This window comes from Embiotoca jacksoni, unplaced genomic scaffold (genome assembly GCF_022577435.1).
Source record: "Embiotoca jacksoni isolate LCO1_2020_lvr unplaced genomic scaffold, fEmbJac1.0.p SCAF_7, whole genome shotgun sequence".
NCBI classification, from domain to species: domain Eukaryota; kingdom Metazoa; phylum Chordata; class Actinopteri; family Embiotocidae; genus Embiotoca; species Embiotoca jacksoni.
The window spans coordinates 4,541,733-4,562,226 of record NW_027185425.1 but is presented as its reverse complement, the minus strand read 5'-3'; the positions used below and the strand labels follow the sequence as shown (position 1 = coordinate 4,562,226).

The 20,494-nt window shown below is 42.1% G+C and overlaps 1 protein-coding gene across 1 annotated transcript in view; it reads left to right on the top strand.

Moving 5' to 3' along the window:
- Positions 1 to 12,202: 12,202 nt before the first annotated feature.
- LOC138214856 (TGF-beta receptor type-2-like) overlaps positions 12,203 to 20,494 on the top strand; it is a 31,685-nt gene continuing 23,393 nt past the window's right edge. Inside the window, exon 1 of the mRNA XM_069176693.1 lies at positions 12,203 to 12,245. The gene's annotated coding sequence lies outside the window, so the exon portion shown is untranslated. The remainder of the gene's footprint in view (positions 12,246 to 20,494) is intronic.

Genomic DNA, 20,494 nt, shown 5'->3' with positions numbered 1-20,494 from the left:
TTGAAGATGCCTTTGCAGCAACGTCCATATTTGTCTGCTGTCATGGTAACAACTTTGTGTTCCACCACATTCAGATTTGTTGGCCCATCATGTAAACACAACATGTTTATTGTTGCCACATTATAACAGACTTATTTATCCAACAGTAATTTGTAACAGTTTTGGAAAGAACAGCCAAATAATATTAACATATTTTGTCATCTAACTTGGACGACTTGTTGGTGATGGAGTCACTGCTGGCAAACCCAGATATAATTATGACCTGACTGCATTTCCTCTCAGCTCTGAGAAGCAGTTTTGTCCTTCATTCCCGCTGGTTGTTTAATGTTTCCATGCACTGAATCTGTTGTCATGTCAGACTTTGCCTCGCCCGCCCGCCTGCCCTTTTTCCCACCAGTAATGTCACCAGCTCCTCCTCGCCACTCACCTGATCCCACTCAGCTGGTCATCCCTGCAGTGTATATACTCCGAGCCTGCCACCACTCATTTGCCAGACTGTCTTGGTGCTGTAGCTTTCCAGTGTTCTGGTTGCTTTGATTATTTCCTGCAGGTTTCTTTTAACATAGCCTGTATTTTGGATTTCCCTCAGCCTGCTCCCTGCGCTACGGTTGCCTGCTTGTTTTTTTTTTAGTAACCTTGAGCCAATTCGAGCTCAATTTTTGCTTTCGGGTCCTGATCATTTTAGCATTTTTTTGGGGGGGCTTATCTTTTACGGTTTTACAAACAACAATTTCAATGTTTTGGTTCAATCGTACCACTCTCGTCAGCGCAGAGCTGTTTTCAGCAACAACTCAATAAGCACATTGAACTGTACCCACCCAGCCCTAAATTGCACACACAGTTAGCGACTAGCTGTAGAACATAATGGAGCATTTATCTGCCAGAGAGCCAGATTTTTTTTTTTCCTCAGAAGAATAAATATTAGACATCTGCTGATGCCAGCTGAAAGCTAATATTGCTCTGTGTCTTCTGGGTGTCTACAAAGCCAATGGGGTGTTAGTTCTGCCCCTGAAACAACCGCCAAACGCAGATTTAAATCTGTTCCATATTTGTTCCGCCGGCATTAAAAAAGCTTTATCAATTTCAGCACTTCAGCACGTATCGATAAACAAGGTGTGAACACGTTTGCCAGATGTGCTCCTCAAGCCAACAGGAAGACAAATGAAGAACATGGATGTCTTGCCCCCCCCCTGTCCACAATAGAGTCCCATGTGGCGACACACTCATTCAGACAGCAGTTCCATTTCAATATTCCCATGATGAATTACTATCATTGTGTTGCAGGAATTGGGAGTGCAGCCAAAGCCTATTGAAGTTTTCAATGACATTAGTGGAACAATTGTGTCCCAGGAGATCCCGGGGGCTGCACACAAGGCATTGTTCCCCAGGTGGCACAGCAGTGGGTCTGTGCCAAGGGTCCGGCTCTGCTCGCAATATACTGATCACAATATGTGTTAAATGAGGATATGAAGGCGGCCACTAACTCGTGGCTTCGACATGAATGCCCCACTTTCCACCGTTAACCCTCGTGTGACCAATTCATTTGATAAAACATGTAGTTACTTATTTGAACGGCTCGGTGAAGATGGAAATTGCAGATGCATTTCACTTTACCTCGAAATAAGGTGTTCAAGATAAACTGGCAAAACGTGGCTTGTGCGCAACCTGACTGCCAGTCGTGTTTCTTGCAAGAGGCCTGCGCCGCCAGACATTTTCACATGTCGCACCAGGAGAAACAAAATAAAAAAATATGATGGTAATGAAATTAATAACGACAGAATAGCAGATTGAGTTTCAGGGTCCTGATATTGTACATGCTGGTTCACTGTCTGACCGAGACACTAGCAGAGCCACTGCTAATATTATTCGTAACACATGTGCTTCAAGTCAAAATGCCTGCTGTGAAAGAGTTCAATGACTGATAGAAGTGATAGCCAAAACAAATGGTAATAAATCAGAATTATCCTTTGAGGTAATACGCAGTCGAAAAAGTCACCGTGAAGGAAAACATGTGTTTCCTCGAGCGGCAGAGATGCTGAGGAGAGAAAAGGAAGGACATTGAAATCTCATGATTTGAACTGTGTAGATGTCAAGGTTTGGGTGAGCTGAATGACCACTTTATTTATTAGCTGATTCTTTTTCTTTTTTTTCCCAAGCTCAGGGATTTTTCTAAACGTGTCACAGCTTTTAAAGTACGGCTTAAAACGTTTGGGTTTTTTTTTTTCCCATAATGCAAAACTGACTTCAGTCACACTCAGGGCTCTGCAGTTTGAAGAGTTGTATTCACTTTCTGGACATGCTCATCTGTTCAAAGGGTCTGTATGTGGAGCTCTTCTCTGAGGTCACAGTGAGAGTCTTTTTCTGATTTACTTTTGGGTTTCGTCTGTGCGTTTCCTTGCGTTACGTTTTGCATTCACTCGCAAAACTTCTGTGTTCCCTCGTGTCCATATGGTGCTCGCTACAACATAGGCGTTAGGGGGATACTCGTGGCTTCAACACAACAATCAGCCTACACAACCATACACATTCGACCCCCCCCCCGCATGTAGCTTGTCTTGCAGCCACTTCAACCACCAAAGCGCAGGCATGGCTACAGCCAACAATTACACTAACACCAGTGCCATCATGGCTACAGTCATAATCACAGCTCCAGCCGGTGTCAGTCAGCCTCAGCAGCGGCCGGCTCTTTCACCGCATGAGCCATCTCCTTTAGTTCTAGCTGCAATAATACAGACCATAGTGCCTGAGCAGCCACAGCTGAGTGATACAACCAGAGGTAGTCCACTCCATAATGCACAAATATATCATAAGACAACTCAGCCTTTCTCTGTTTCAGAGGGAATGCAGAAGTTATTGTGAGGCACAGTAAAATATTCCAAAGCAATGTAAAATTTATTGCAAGGGAGTGTGGGGGTAGTTCAGGTGGTTCAGAAGTGTTGCAATGTAAAATTGAGAGGACAAGTAAGGAGAGAAAGGGAAGCATACAGAAGCAGGAAAAGTAAATACAAGAAGAGGAAAACGAGAAAAAGAAAAAAAAAAAAAAAAAATAGGGAAAAAAAGAGGAAGATTCATCTTTCACCTCTTCTCTTCCCCCCTGCGGTCCCTCTGCCCATCAGGGCTGCAGGATGAGGTCCTAATAGCTCTCTATCCCCTCCAGGCTAAGTGAAGTGATGTACAGCCAAAAGTGTGCAGGTGGATAAACAGTCCTCCTGGAAACGAGACGAGGACCACACATGCTCCAGGGGCCGACCCAGGGGCCGACCAGACGTCCCAGCGCTGCAGATTTGTGGGACTGTGATGGGAATATGTGTAAACTACCAACACGTGAAGCCATAAAACACAGCTCCAGCACCGGGGGAACTCCAACACACCTATGCCCCTCCAGATGTGTACCCTTATGTGTTATTACCTAAATTATGATGAGGCTTGTTTTAGCAACAGACTGCAAAACATCCTGTATTACAAACGTGCTGCATATTGACTGATTCATTCTTGACCTTCAAAGTAAAATAATATGAACAATACCATTTTTTTTTTTTTTTTAACTTCAACACCCTTAATTTGCACGGTTATCAATATATAACTCGGGAAGATGTAGCTGAAAACTCCACCCGAAACTAATAAGTGGACCTTGACTAAAATCATGTTTGTTTGTTTGTGAATATTGTGTAATCCAGAAAAAAAAAAAATTAAAAACACTTTCTGACTTGATTGTTTGACATTTTGTCAGTTGTGCTTATCAGGGCCCCCGGGTACCGATGGTGCGGAAGCCCTATTGTTTTCAAGGAATTATTATTATATATAGAACTGCATTTTTGGAGGCTTTATCATATTCCAAAACTCATGAAAGTCGATACACGCATGTCTCCTGGTGAAAAATTCAGGTCAGAGTAGCCTAAACATGTGGTTGATGATATGTTGACTATATTAAGTTCGTGCGACTTTGTGAAAGGGCGTCGCCGTAGAAAAGCGGCAAAGTTTGACAGTTCGCCGTGACACAGGAAGTTGATGTTTAAGGTCAAAGGAAGCTTGAAACCTCATGAAAAGTGGCACATCCATCCGGCGTGGAGAGACGATACATCTGAAGTGTGTTTTGCGAGTGGGCGTGGCCAAACGGCTCGCCAGCGCCCCCCAAACAGCAGCCCCGGCACATAGTTTCACCTACATAACGACTGTAATTTTGAAATCTTAACTGGTATTAAAAAAGACCACAGACATGCATATTTAAACAGATTTTTGAAATTGTAATCATAAGAACACACGGCAGTTGTTCAGTGGAGTGCAGGACCGCACCACTTGGCATTTATATTAAAACAGCTTCAGCGTGGTGAGTGGCACTTGTGATCTCACAAAAAAAAAAACCCCAGCGAGATCAAACGCGACTTCGAAGCAACACAAATATGGAGGTGTTTCATCCTCGTCAGCATTTGGACTTGTTGCGTGTGCTGTGTTTGGCATTGGAAAACAACACGGGGGGAAAAAAAAACTGCGGATGAATTCGTGGCCGAGAAGACGAAATCGGCATGAGTTGTACATTTTGCAGCACGAGCTGGAGGCGAGTTGGAAATAAAGTTTTATTGTTAGCCTGTAACAGGGCTAGTGCAAACTAATGTTTGTAGGTGGAGGTTAGAGGGAAACATAGAAATTATAATGTTTGTACATACTATGACCTCATACTGCCAGTGATTGTTATTACTGTGCTCCGGGTTTGTGGGTCAGCTCACTCTCATTGGCTATCATTCTGTCCAATATTCCCAACTCTTCCTTTCACAATACAGGATTTGAAGTCGTTTTTATACTTATGATCTGAAATCGGGCAGACTCCAAGTCATTTGATAACATAAAGATTATGTCTGTAAACCTCTCGCGCTACAGGTTCACGTGGGCAGATAATCGTTTCAGACCAGGCGATTATCTGCCCACAAAATCATCTCCAATTACCCTCTAGTGCGGGGCCAGCATTAGCCTGAAGACTGGAAACAGGAGAAAATGTAGCTGTCACTAATCTAAATGAGTTTCCACTTAAGTCTTTAAAAAGTAAATTATTGGCAATCTTTAACGGCAATTAATTCACAGGTATTTTTCCTCCACATCAGGATCCACTAACACAGTAGTCCAAATCATTTTAAACACTTTAGCTACACTGTTCTTTTCTGTCTGTCCAGCTTTTATTACGACGCAGTGGACTGAACCATCCGGCAAACCGCTGACAAACAGGAACTTCCAGGGCTGTTATTTTTCCAGTAGAGTTATTTTAAATGTTAGTGGAATTGTGGCCTCTTTATTATAGTTTATTCACCCTGAACATTGAAGTAAATCAATCATATGAAATATTATGACAGTTTGTATTGTACCCCCCTCCCCCCCCCCACCCGGAAATAAACAGGTTTTTACCATAAACAGGAATTAGAACGTTTATTTTAAGTGAACAAACAATAATTTTCAACTATTGGAGCAAAGTCAGTGTAAGTTAATTTTATACTTTCTTGAATTGATGCTTTTTGCAGTGCAGTTTTTTTAATTTTTTTTTTAATGCTTGTAAATGTTTCAACCGGAGCGACAAGTGAAGCAACAGCACAAATGTCGTGTGTGCGTGCGTGCGTAATAATGGTTTCACTTTTATCTTATCCTTCATCTCGAATTTCCTATTATATTGTAATGCTGTAAATGTCATTGTCAGTCGTCTTACTTTTCACATCGCCGGGTGCTCATTTCATCTGTCATCTGGATAACCCTTTGCCCTCATCGGGCTGCGTGTTATGAGAGCGTAGTGAAAGAATGGTGAATGTAACGCAAATGCCGTGCCCTGCGCAGCGAGAATAACAATGGAAGGTGGACTTGGTTGAGGGCAACAAGCGGAGGAAATACCACGCTATAAATACATTAAAAGTGCTGCGTCTGGGTCTGTGGAAGGTCGGCGTTGACTGACTGAGGCGGTTCGGGATTTAAGACTACTCGACAGGGGTGTAGACTGTAAGCAGAGGAAAGAAATGAGTGCCGCTTATTCTGGGTCAGTGGTCCATGCCTTCCGCACGCACGCTTCCATCGCACACGCAGACACACACGCACGGCTTACGTTGATATACTGTATAGGAAAGGTGTACATTTTGTTCCCCCTCTCTCTTCCACGCACACACACACACACACACACCGCTCACCAGACTCAGTTCTGTGTTTCCTAATCTCTGCAGAGTTATGGTACATTACACATGTTATGGCTGCGGCAGACTAACCCTCTGCTGAACTACAAAGAAACTCGACATACTGTAGGTGAAGCTGAAATCAGAAAGGGGGCCTGAACTCTCTTAACTGCTCCCGCATGTGCTGCACATGTCTACGTGTGCCAACTTTTGTTCACGCTTGTGTGTCTACATTTTACTGAGCAATTATTTGTTTTAATCTTTAGGAATTTAGCCAAGCCACATCAGTGTATGACCTCATTCCTGCATTCGTAGTTGTCTGTGTATGTGTCGGTACGAGCGCATGTGGGAGCCACAGATCGGTGCAAAGCAGCCATCTGTGGAGATTAACTGTCTGAAACTTTTCGAATCAGAACTGTCTGGGCTAGTTTCCTGTGAAAAATTTGACTTTTTCCAAGTCAACCCTGTGAATCGACCGTGGCAGTCGAGTGTCACAGGATGTGTAACATGAGCAGTGACGAGCCCGCGGAGAATTGTCAAACAACTCTTGTCAAACCTTTTGGCTTCTTTCAGCTCAGTGTTTTGGTTTTATAGCCCACAACTTTGCTGCTTTGTGTGCTCTTTCACTGCTTTCGTAACACACAAAGTCCAAGCAGCCAAAAAACATCCGCTTATTTCCCGTTCAAGAAAAACGTTGGTTTCTTACACATTCTTAGTCCTTTTTTTTTCTAGTTTTGGTCGTCGTTTCAGTGATGATATCTTTTCACTCTTGAGCATTTAACTTCTTAGAGGTGATATGTGGTGTCCACAACTTTAAAGCTGATTGTAACTTCTGCTTTGATTCCTGCAACCTGGAGGTGTGGTTCCACAATCAGGCCTTATTTGTGACAAAAACATAACAAGCGCCATTTTCTGAAGGTTGCCAAGTGTGCCCACATTCATTTAAGATGTGCGCCTAAGACTGAAATAGATGTGGCATTTGTTTTGCTTTATCTTTGTTCCATCAAATTTGCAATAAAAAAATTTTTTTTAGAACAGGTTCAGTAATATCAGAGTCACTGATTGTTAAAGCTTTGATATGTGGATGTAAAAATGTCAATTTGCAGTTTGCAAAACTTACTCTGGCCTGGTGATGGCGACAGAGAGACTTATTGGATTTCAAAATTCTCTTCTCCACAGAGCCCAAAGTGGTTCAATTTGGGCTCACAGTTTTGAAACTGTTACAGACTAAATTTGGACATGTAAAGAAATATATAGTCCAGTCTGCAACCCAGTTATTTGGACACAAAACAAAAATAAATATAACTGAAATGACTGCTTGTTGCTGCAATGATTGCAGGGGTTCTCAACTGGTCCCAAACTTTCCCTTAGTCATTAAGTCGCAACCCAAAGTTTTGAAAAATTTTACATCACTTCATGACAGACAGATCCAATCCTCACTGTGTTCACAAATGCTCAAATAAGAGCTAACTACTGTCATAACACGATCGTTTCAGACATTACATAATGATGCTGGCAAGAAACAGCATGTCGCTGCACTGCATGCCCTTCAAATAAAGGTAGAAAAGCAGACATACCGTAGGCTTCAAATTCAGTTTGACTTTTTTTCCCCTCAACTTCTTTTTTCCACGCAGACTGCTACGTACATTTGGATCCGAACCCACCAATCATTGAATCGGTGTGGTGTTTTGACTCTAAACAGAACTTTCACTGTCAAACAAGCAATTTAGATAATATTGTTGAACCGGTGAACTTTTTGGTTGCTTGTGTGGGCGACCCCTGTTTTTCCTCTGTAAAGCTGTGTCTGATGATGATGACATAAACTATGAAACAACGCTAAAAAAGGTGAGTTTTTGTTGAGCCCTTTTCTGCCTAATGCACGCAGCATGTGATGGACCCGGCAGCAACCTCATGTTCTTTACATTTTTTTTTTGCGTTTTCATTCCACTGGTCCTTGCAGTATGAAAAAAAACAAACACAGAACAGTGTGAGCTTTGAGTTTGTAAAGGAACAAAGGAATATTTTTAATTCAAACTCCTGCCTCTACTTTAATAATAAGTGGATCCTTACCAAGCACTTGGCTCCATTTATTTATTGCGGTGTGGACACATGTGCAGGGCTGCCAGCCCTCATGAATAATGGATGAGCTGCATGGATGTGCCATGTAAAACCTGTCTTGCTTTATCGCACCATCATCATAGGAACTGAGCCTAAAACATCTGCCGGCACCTAAAAAGGGGCTTCAATGGGGAGTTTCTATAAGAAGAGTGTGTTATGTGGTTGTCTTAACAGTCGTGTGTTTGGACCCCCGCCAGGCTATATTGCCACAACCGATTAGGTTTGCTTTTCATAACACAGTTTTGACTGTAATGCATTTCATTATTTAAGTGGGTCTAGGCCTGTTCCCTGACATGCGGCACATCCCCCGGGTTAAGCTTGTAAACGGCTAATGATGAGAGGTGAAGGCCGAGCATCACAGCGAGACGATCACTGGCCAAGACCAACAGAGCTGCACAGAGGTGCCTCACCTTCCCACTGTCGGTATTTCACTGCTCCGCTTTAAGAACCGCTCTGGCATTCTAATGCTTCTCTTTATTGCTTTTCCTCCTGTTGGTCTGTGTTTCTGCCTAAATGTGTGTGTGTGTGTGTGTGTGTGTGTGTGCGTGTGTGTGTGCGTGTCTCTCTCTCTCTCTCTTTTAACTCTAGACATCAGAGCAAAGGTCTCGCAGAATGCAGCCTCGTTGCCATGGCACCAGCTGGACAACAAGCGTACACAGCGGTGGAGATTGAGATGTGTAGGCTGGAGCTGGCAGCGAGCAGCCAAAGGGCTGTGCTGTGGCTAACGATGCCGTGTTAGAGTGCCAGGACATTCCTCACCGCTTTTTCCATGAAACTACAAAAAGATTTCATGAGGGATTGAAGGAGACAGATAGAAAGGGAAGGGAAGAGAAGTGATAGGAGAGGCATGGAAAGGGCGGCGGTGGTATGCAGTTTACTTGATGGATAAAGCTGGCAGCTGCTGCAGTCAAAACATCTGGAGACTCGTTAGATGAAAGATGAGGGCTGGAAGAGGAGGAGTGTCGCGATAAATATATTTATACAGTATCTATAGTATTTTATGGAGACTTTCTGGAGTGTTCATGTGTCACTGCTGATGGGAACGAAGACCAGAAATGTTTGAGATGAAGATCACTAAAATCTGTTAATTACCTACATGCTGGCAGCACTCGGTAAAAAAAACTGAGGTATGCTTTAAACAAAGTAGTTTATAAAAAAATAAAAAAAATAAAACATTTGGGGGAATACGGCTTTTCTCTTTATTGCCAGATGTTTGATCAGAAGATTTAGATATTACTCTCTAATCTATCCATTCAGTTTAAAGATGAAGCCAGAAATTGGTTATCTTAGATTAGCATGACAGAAGACCAGCAGCCCTTCACATCCTCCATTGTTTGTGTGGGTGTCTCGTTGAAGATAACATCCCAGCAGTTTATCGTGATGGGGAAATATCTGCAGCCAAAAACATCCAGAAAAGTACCTGCTACCAAAAGTGAGTTGAGTAGAGTAGAGCTGTCACAACAGTGGAAAAAAGGGACTTTGTAAGCAGAGGAAAACATCTGGTCTCTTGTCCAAAGATTTTTTTTAAAATCCACCAAAGCTCTCTAATTAGCTAATTTGATCTTGTTAGGGTTTTTACAACTTCAGTTTTTGAATGGTTTAAACAAACAAGTGCGGTTTGTGCTGGAGCATTTCTTGGCTGGGCGCTTTCACATATGTGACAGCTGTGAACAGTCTTTTCTCAGTGGGATTCATGTGTCGTGGAAATGATGTATTTCCTTGTGAGAAATGAACAAATAAACAACGATACAATGAACTGTCCTTTGTCAACAACATGTTGATGGACTCGGTTCAACTTGAAAAATGACCGATGTCATGCAAAGCTTGAAAAAAAGAGAGCCCGAGAGAGACGTTCTAGTCCTGTCCGTCCTGCAGTCTCACAACTGCCCAGATATTTCATGGGAAAGTTTCCCAAAATATTCAGATGCAGCAACTGTTATATTGAGTTGTAAGGTCCCATTATAACATCATCATTTTCCTCTTTGGTTTTTGCTTGGTTGGTAGAGACCCAGGCCTATTATGTACTTATTATTTGCAGCAGTGTTTGGAGATGATTTTGTTCGACCTGAGAGAGCGTCCAACTGTTCCGTCTCGTGCTCGTCTTTTTCTGAGATCTGTTAAGTTTCTGTTAGCCATATTCCTTTCCCTTTTTGAACGAGTTGAACAGGAACCTCCTCGACAAACTTCATTTGTGCCGGCTGCTCGTGGGACCTCTGCTTCCAGGTAAGCTCGAAAACAAACCACTGTCGACCTCCCTTTCCCCCTCCGTCCTGTAGTGATTCGTATTTAACACACACTTCATGTCAGAGAGCGACCATGCTGTAGTCGAGACAATAATAAATACCAGTGTTCTTGTAATGTCCTCAAGGTCAGCAGACAGCAAACTGACTCCTTCAGTGTAATGATGCTCCACACTTTGACTGGATCATATTTTATTGTATTTGTACACGCATACAAAGGCATAGAAAGTCAACTATAAACTCGGAGAGAGTCTTAAAAGGTGAGGCCTTGACCCGATAAAAGCAGTTTCATCTCAAGATATCTATCTTTTAATGTGGATGTGCTGGGCCTTGTCCTGACTCGAAGCAAATCAAAAAATAATCTTTTCAGTCTGCTCTTGCAGACCAGCGTGTAATCTTAAAACCACAGCTAGCAGTCAGGACCATTTCCATCTACGTGCAACAGATTGGCTCCAAATTAGGAAATTGTAATTTACAGTCCTGCAGACTATTCTTTCATAATATTTTGCATACTTTCCAGCACACCGCAAATTGTCTCTGACACAATTGGCCCACTTAAAAAAAAAAAATCTGTGGCAGCCTGAGTGAGCTGTAATTTTGTGGCGGATTTCAGGTGACCACACTCTTTCCTCTGGACCGCAACGAGAAGCAGTAGCAGCAGCGGCGGTTTTCCTGTGAGTACAATACAACCATCCTGCGACGCACAGCCACCACTATCATTGTTCTTGTAGTCTGGCCAGCGGTCAGATTGTGCAGACAGGGTCAGGTCAGGCGCAAAAGTCTCCACTCAATAAGGCCAGATGGACCAACACACACACACACACACACACACACACACACACACACACACACACACACACACACACACACACACACACACACACACACACACGCTCTCTCTTTCTCTGTCCGTTCGGCTTATCAGAATGGAAACATTAAACCTTTTCACCTTGTGTGCCTTTACCAGTGTCTCTGTGCTGAGGTTAGGTGGAGGGGAAATTCACTTCACCTGGCAGCTGCACTTAAAACAAAGAGCTTAGGCAGCAACTTGAGGTGTAGTTGAGCCATAACAGCAATGCATTTTAATGAGGCTGGACCACAGAGGATGTCCTGGAAATAAATGCAGTGTGGTCCATTTCCTTTGCAGGGTTTTCGGACAGGGGCTGGTGTGCATGAAAATGGGCTGCTGAGGAGAAAATGGGGTTTTATGGAGAACACTTTCAGCCAGAATATACAGCCCTGAATGGATCACTGTGGACTGCTCTGCCTACTCCCACTCACAATTTAATCTTAGCACATTGAGGGAAATCTTCCCCTTCCTAATCTATTATGGCTGAGGGCTGGTCTGATCTGCAGCTTTAAAAGGAACATTTAAATGTTGCAAATTCCAAGTAACATGCCGGTTCGTTTCAATTCCCTGTCTTCTCGCCGTGGATTTCTTAATCATGCGTTTAAGAAACTGAACACGCTTTCTTGTATCCATATGAAACATTTAAAGCACTTCAAGTTCTGATCTTAACAGAGTGAACAGAAAACAGCCCGAGAGAGAGCTGCTTTACAGAGAAAAGACCAGCGCCGTTATCCATGTCAACAAAGGCCGACACATCTCTGACAGTGTTGGTATTGTTACGCAGCAGCTGATTATGTTGTAACGCCAATGTTTCTGTCTCTCATTCACTGTGATGACCAGATGCAGAAGTAAACAAAAAAGATGGAATTTGAAAGTTTGATGGAAAATAAGGCTTAGGTAAGTGCAGTTATTTTCTGATTTTGATTTATATATTCGTACATAAACTGCATCTGTGTTGGTTTTGAGCAATTTTACACGAGGGTGCTTTAACGTCATTAACTGATGCGGTGAGGACCGAGGCGCTTGTGCTGCGGCCCACAAGCATCACTGAAGTGCAAATTAATGACGTTGAAGCACACCTGCCTGTGTGGTATTACGATTATAAAACAAAGATACCAACAACATAAAACGGTAGTCCATGGTAATACGTGGGGTATGACTAATGACTGGACAACAATCAGTCACAGTAGACTCTTATTTAATGTTTACTACTCCAGCAAGTTGGCCGACCCTTAGTAACGTCCTAGCAACAGAGACGATTTCTAGTTAGTTTTAATGCTTTCTAGAGATCGTGGGATTTTTTTTTTTTAGACTGAATCAATACCACACAGAAACACAAAACTGCTTCGCTATCTCAATCTAGTCGTAACTAACATTTTCAGGGAGCATATCATTCATGTTCTTTTGAGAATCCCTTTTTTTTTTTTTTTTTTGTCAAAGTGGACTTTATCACGAAATTCCACCAAAAATGATAAATATATAAATACTTTAGTGCCTCACACTTGGCACTCATGAGAACTGAGAGAGTCTGATTTCCTGAAATATCGAACTCATCCCTGTGTCAGGAGAGGAGGTGGGAGTGCTCTGGAAGGAAATTCCTCGCAGCGTGATAGCTGGCAGTCACTTTGTTTGGATAAGCACACCGAGATCTGGCAAAGGAGAAAAAAAAAGCCAGTCAGTTCCAAAAGCCAAAGTGAGCAGCATCAGATCTGATGAGGAACCCATGCCTTTGTTCATCTTATCTGCAAGAAGTGTAGTGAACAGGCACAGACATTAGTATTCAGCTTCGACGTCTGTACAGTATATCTATGCATTTTGTATCTGCTGGAGAATATCTCATGGTATTCCATCAGCAGCTTGTTCTGTGCATCATCGGCGGTACTGTATGCAGCTGCAACAGCGAGTGCACTGAATGAAGCCTACAATGGCTCTATTAGAGCAGGGCTGTAATTTTCTCGTCATTTGCATGCTGTGTTGATGCACAGGCTGCGAGGGAACATACAGAGATTCAATCGCACTCTACGCCTTGCAAACTTTGTTTAAAAAGAATAAATTGCGAGCAGAATTTCTACGATCAAAGTTATCCACGCGCGCCGGGCTTCGCCTCGATTTCCGTGGAGTGGCTGAAAATAAATGCATGTTCACAGTCACGGTAAATTTACAAACCAGCGAGGGAAAATGAGGTGCCTCAGAAAAGCTCGTGGAACGAGGCGTTAAATTAAATCCATTTGGACTGTTGACGTCACAGCAATGCTTTTTAGCTGCATCTTAAAATGTTTGACATATTTCTCACTGGGCCAGGAGAATGAACACGTTGGCTCACTGCTGGGTTGATGCTAGTAATATTAAACATATTTGGAGCACATTCACGCTCTCAGGGGTGAGAGTGTTACAAGCGTCGAGATATAGCGGCTGCAATAATATTGGAATATACAGCAAACGATCAACTTCATTTTCCCGTCTATTTAGTATTTATAACCCGTATGCAAGCATAAAAAGACAAGATACTTTTAAGCAGATATAATAACAGTTTTAAGTCACTCGAGAAGACAGATGAATAAAGTTGAGAAAAGTTGAATATCACCATCAAACTTTCCTAATTGATTACTTATATTAAGACTGTTATTTTTTGGTGTTACAAGTTTTGTGAAATGTTAGGGTTTTTTTATATGCAAATGATAAATCATTTAAATAAATATACAACGACCTCTATTTTTTTTTAAAATTTTGCTGACATTTTAGAGGAGATTTTGAATATGTCTGTTTATCACCGCATAAATCAAAATATACTGTCAACTGCCGTAAAAAAATATTACATAAATCAGGTTATGAGGGATATATGAACAAACCTCTCTGGAAAAACCTTCAGAACATAAATGAAGATTTAACTGGAAAGTTTGCTGTGTGTCTCAGAGTGTGAGAACAAACAAATTTTGAGAAAACGGACTTTAAAGCTGTAAAATTAAAGGCTGTTTTCTCAAAATGTTTTTTTTTTCCTTGCACTATGAGCCAGAAATCTTCACTTAAGTGGCACTTACACACACCAAACTTATTCCCATCTATATTCTGAACTTTTTTACTGAGGAGTTTGTTAGTATACCAGTCAAAGCCTACAATTATGTAACATTTTCATACATAAATTCACAAAGTGTCGCAAAATAAACACTTCATTGTTTATTTTGGACATTTCTTTTCCCCACTAGTCTAAAAGACATGATGCGAAAGCCAAAAAAAAAAAAAAAAAAAAAGGCCCAAATCTCCAAAGTAACCAGTGCCTGCAGTGTCTCACTTTAAATGTTGAATGTCAAATGTGAAATTAAATTTAAACTATACACAACTACACAAAGTTGTTGCACACGAAACAAATATTTGTCTTTACTTCCGGGCCTCTGTCTGTCTCTCTCGTTCACACTCTCACACAGAATATATAGTTCCTCTTTTGTCTCTCAATGTTTACCACGTGGCCACAGTTCAGCTCCTTGTCCTTATCAGTGTCGGGTCATGTTGGTATTTCCTGCCCGCAACAAGAGCAGAAGGTGGCACAGGATGAGCGCTGCTTCCTGTGCTGGCACACCCAGCATGTACCCGCCGACCCCCATCCACTCCGCTCTGCAGTCAGAGGAAGTGTTGCAGGGGGCTTGTTCAGTTGCCCCCGGTGCGCCTCGCATGTTTTTCTGCCACTAACTCGTACTGTACATCTGTTCGCCTGAGATCAAAGATAGCTGCAGGACTGTGAGCTGAGAGCACTTCATTTGCAATTTTTTTTTTTCTTCACCGGATCCGTGTCTTAGTTTAAAGGTGCTCGGGTTCGCTGGACTGACAGAAAAAGACGAGTCCTGAATGAATTCGGATCCACAGGAGTGTTGGAAAATGATACTTTAGCTCTGTGAGGGTCCAGACTTCCTCAGTCATTATCGTCTTTTATGGATTTAAAAAAAAAAAAGAAAAAAAAAAAAGAGTCAATAATTTTCAACTGGCGTTAAGTCCAGTGAATATCCTTTAAAAATTCCTTTTTTATCATTGATGGGAGGAAAGAAAACTACTCAAAGAGCATTTAAGCTGTTAAATCACGGGACATAAAAACTGTGCTTACGGTAAATCTATAATGATTAGCTATAATCATAAAATTAAGAGGGAGACAGTGACTTCCAATTCATGTTCGAGGCTTTCAGATAAACCAGTGCATGAATTAGTGATATGATGAATACATAATCAAAACTCATTATGTCGATGCTTTCAGAGGGGAAGTTTGGATGATATTTCACTTTGACTGAAAGGATAAATGTGAGCAAACCAATTCATTAGTCTGTGCCTTTGACATTTGTAAAGTTCGGTTTGATATCCTAAAAGGGCCGCTCTGGTTAGGGAGGGACATTAATATACTGTCTGTTACCATTTTATTTTATTGTGGAAACCTTGTTTGCCTGGAATGTTGTTTCATCTCCATCTCGACACAGCCTTTCCCATGGGAAGTACTCAGAGAGGAATCTTTGGTCTCATCGGGGGGGGGGGGGGGGGGGGGGGGGGGGGGGGTGAGGGGGGTAATCTGCAGATGTTTGTAAATATGCACGAAGGAAAGACTTGCCCTTTAAACACTCTGATGTTGAATGTTTATTAGAAGTGGCTTTCTTGGGAAGCCATGATCACTGGGCTTAGTCATGTATTTAGGCCGCGACCGTTTGCATGTCGTCGCAAATTGACTTTTCTTGAGGTGCGCACGCCCATCCCCTCCGTCTTCAAGCTGCGGCCCACAATGAGCCAACTGTAACTCAGTAGGTGCTGTTTGAATATCACAGCCTCCGGTGAACCACTGATATTTTCTGCTCTAAAGCACTGCAAGCCCTCCCTTTTTATAAAAGAGCAATATCTGCAGAAACGTAATCTTTTAAGACAGTAAACTAATTTAAAGATATTGATTTTTACAGTTCCATGTCTAGTGATTTTTATTGCGCATGGACCTTTTGTATGGAGCCACTCTCACAGACAACCTGAGAAAAATATACAATGGTAGCAAACATTTAGATTTATCGTGGAAGGAAAAAGTGTCACTAATGACATTAACAGTGTCTCAAGATAAGCCATGACAGCGTGTCACAGGACCCCGACTTGCAAGTAGGTAATTCAGGAAGCATAAATGCTTTTCATACTGCGATATGTCGAAAAGACCTCCGAAAGCTATTACCAGTGGAGGACGAAGTATTCTGATCCTTGTCTGCGTCTTTCTGCGGGGCAGGTTGGTTTATTTGAGTTTTGTTCGTTGGTCAGGTTGTTTGTTTCTAGTTGTGAAAATAGCTGGTTCCTGCTGCAGGAAACAATACTGAGGAGAGCAGAGAGAGTGCACCGTGCGAGGGCCCGCATATCACTGCTTGCAGTTTTAATTTGAACTCATATTCTATGCTATAGGGTTATTAAATCCAAATAAATAGCATTCTGCGGTTTCATGAAATTTGAATTGCACTTACGTTATTTGAGTAAATGTACTTCAGTTCCACCACTTATGACTGTTGTATAACTTTAATGACGCTGTGATATGATGAACATACAGTATTGTAGCAATTTCACAAGGCGTTTATTAATGCGCAGATCATATGCAATGCATATGTTTCCTTTTTAGTATGCGTGAAATTCTTCGATAGTACTGCATTTACTTCCTTACAGCATTAGGCCTCGTGAGTAACCGTGTCCTCTGACACATTAGGGACCCATGTTGAAACATTTTCTTGGGGGAAGGGCAACTAAATCTTCCTCTCCTTTTGCTTGAATCGTCCTCTGCCTGTAATCATCTGTGGCGAACTGCATGACCATCATCTTCATCATCTTCTCTCTGCTCTCACCACAAAAGTAGTTACAGGCCGGGGACCAATGGAAGGACTGGCTTCAAGCTGGTTTATCCCGATGCTGCACAGATCACAGCACGGTCCCCCTTGAAGCTATTAGTTGTGGATGCATCGAATCTGTGGTGAAAGCCACGGAAATGGTTGATGTTTGATATTGGGCTCCAAGGAATGAGATGGTTTTCAAACGGCATCAGAGGAGATGTGGATGGGTATTTTTATATGCTTTTTTTGCTAGCCTTTTGTCTTTTTGCTGTTTTTTGATCTTTTCAGTTTTGCATAAAGGGTCGTTTGCAGGTTCCCATCGTCAGCCAATTAAATATGTTGCCTTTAATGTTTTATAAATGAGCTTTCAATCATGTCCACGGATTGCTGGAATAATATATTTTCGGGAAAAGTTGTCAGACCGCATTTTATATCCCACACAATGCGTTCAACGTGGGCTATTATAAGTATACCGATGTTGGATGCAGATAAAAGTGTCTAACTTCACCATAGTTCTTTCACTTCATCGCCAGATATAATCCACACCAAGAAACAGGATGTTGCACTTCACCTAGAAAGGCGAGTCACATGCTGCAGCGTTTGTTCACATGTTTGCTTCCCCTAAAACAAGTCTTGGCACAGTTTTGGACAACTTTCAATTTGCTGCCTGAGAACAATGGTCTTAAAAATGTTGTGATACCAAAGGTTGCAACCTTTGAAATGTTTAAGATAAACTTTCCCTTCCTTCACAGCATCTGACTAATGCTGGGAGAAAAAGGCTGTTCACAGCAGTAGGGGAGGACAGAGAGGCTGTTTTTGTCACAATGGGCCATTTTGACTTCCTTAGGTTTACCAATGGCACCAAGAAATCTGCCAAATCATTGTGGGAGCATGTGTGTATGCATCTGTGCCACTAATGTTGTCCAGTGTGTCTTTATGAGTGTGTACACAAACCCACATGCGAGCCATGTCGCCCTCAGATTTCCTGAGTACTTGAGTACTTTGTTCTTTCACTGAATTTGTGGAAAAGTGCGTGCGACGACTTTAAAAGCAAGTGGTTGTATTGAGGACTATTGTTACCATACGTGGTCTGGGTTGTTGTGCATTTGTGGCTTTGCGATTACTCAAATGTGTTTGTGTGCTCTATTCCTCTTATGAGCTGCAGTTGTGAATATACTTAGATATTGTTTTAGCTATTTAGCTTTAGGCACGGCAATGTTGGTCATTCGATGCAGATGGAAATATCTCAATATCTGCTTAAATGTTGGCACAACATTTTCTACAGACATACTGGATTTGGCAATTCCCTGACTTTTTCTCTGGCTCTACCCAACCTCTTCTCATCCCAGTACTTTAGTTCAGTCACAGCCTGCTGGCACCTCACATACCCACAAGGTATCTTGTGCTTCGGCACCAAAAAGCCACAATAGTAGGCGAGGAAAATGTCATGGTTTGCTTTGAGAAAAGGTGCATCAGGTGCTGATTTTGATCAAGTGACGAAAAGTATGAGTATTACTTACACACGACGGGTAAATCTTTTCTGTGCTCCGGAGCAGCCTCTGAACTTATTCATCCACCCTTGGTAATTACCTAAAACAAATCCACATTGACTTTTGCTGTCTGATAGACACAACACCGTTCATCAGGGTCGAAATCCTGTGTTTGGGGTCATGTCCTCCTTCTTCGATCCGTGTGGTGACAGTGCCGACGCCAAGCAGCACCTTGCGCGCATCTCTTTGACGGCCACGGTTTTGACAAAACGGCGTGATGTTCCCAGGATGTCGCATCCGGGGAATGAGAACGAGCTGCTCCACACACAACGTTGACGTTTGCAGCTTTGAGTGCAATATCTGAACAATTGAGTCAACATTTTAATTTGTGCCGGACTTTGGCCTCTGGCCAAATACCTGCATAACTAAAGAAATTACCATCATCCCCAACTGTACTTTGTGTTTATCGCAAATTTTCAAAGGTTCAGCACATTAAGCACGCTTACACCTGCGTTACATCAAAGCACAGCTGAGTCTAGGCCCAACACAGCTGCTTTCAGATGGATGGATGAATGGATGTATGCATGGTTCTTCTTGGATTCTTGGTGCACTTTTGTCTCTTTACTCTCTTTCTCTAACTCGATTTCACTTTTCACTTTCTGCCCCCAACACCCTTCTTTTTTATTCGGAGTACACACTCATCCTAAATCCTTAGAAGACCCTTGAAAGCGACTCTACACTATATCTTGTGCAGTTTGCCTGTAATACTGCGAGAAATGATGTGAGCTCTCTGGGGAAAAATCTGAAGGATTGAAGAGGCACTTCCTGAGGCACATTCACCTGACAGGTTGACATAAAAGAAGCACTGTGAGTAAGAAAAGGCTTCCACAAACTGAAGAAACACTTCATATTCCAGCTGCGTAGGCATGAACCTTAATCATGTGCAATGTAGCTGATGAGGACACTGATTTCAAATTACTTGATTGTTTTGTGCCACAATTCTCACAAGCAATTTGCAAGTTGTATTACATTTCTCTCTGTAGTGCAAATAAATGTGTCTGCACTTGTGGGAATTGTGTTTCTCCTTTGGCATGAGCTGTATTTACCAAGTTAGACTGCACGAGGCGGCGGGCTCGCAGTGGGTGCAGTGATCCAGCAGCTTGCTTTCTTTTACAGCCACTGTACACACAACACCACAAGCAAATCTGTGATTAAACTTCCTCTCCTGAGTTGAACTGATCAGATAAATGTTCCAGCAACCTAAAAAAAAGGATATGAGGTGTTTTTATAAACCAGTGGCCTTGAAGGTGGAGAAGTGGATTTCTTGACGATGCTTCTAAACTCGGTGTAACAAGGTTCTAAAAGAGCTCAGCTCTTTGTGAGAGGCTTTCCTCTTCTGACTCTTCACAACAAGGATTGGCCTTAAAATGACAACCTTGGCGTTTTATTGAAAGATAACCCACTCAACCATTTCTACAGTGGCTAAAGTTAAAGAGAGTGGTCAGACAAGTTTAAGACACATATTGCTTGTCCAGAAAAAGGAATTATTCATAATTGTTCTGCGTTTAAGCCTCTTGAAAAGCAAACATGCTGATCAGAGGATTTTATTTTACCTCACTGATATCTCCAGTTCATAGACTGTATAAGTGGGCTTAGCTTCTGGGTCTTAAAAATGAGTCCAATGCGGAAGCGTCTTAAACGCCAATATCCCCAAGTGCCACTAGGGGTTGGCTCCAGATATCCTCGGCCTCCATAGGCTTCCATTCAAATTCTCTCATTAAAAAAAGTCTGATAAAAGTCAATAATTTGTTTCCTTTTTCAGTGTTGTTAGATAAAG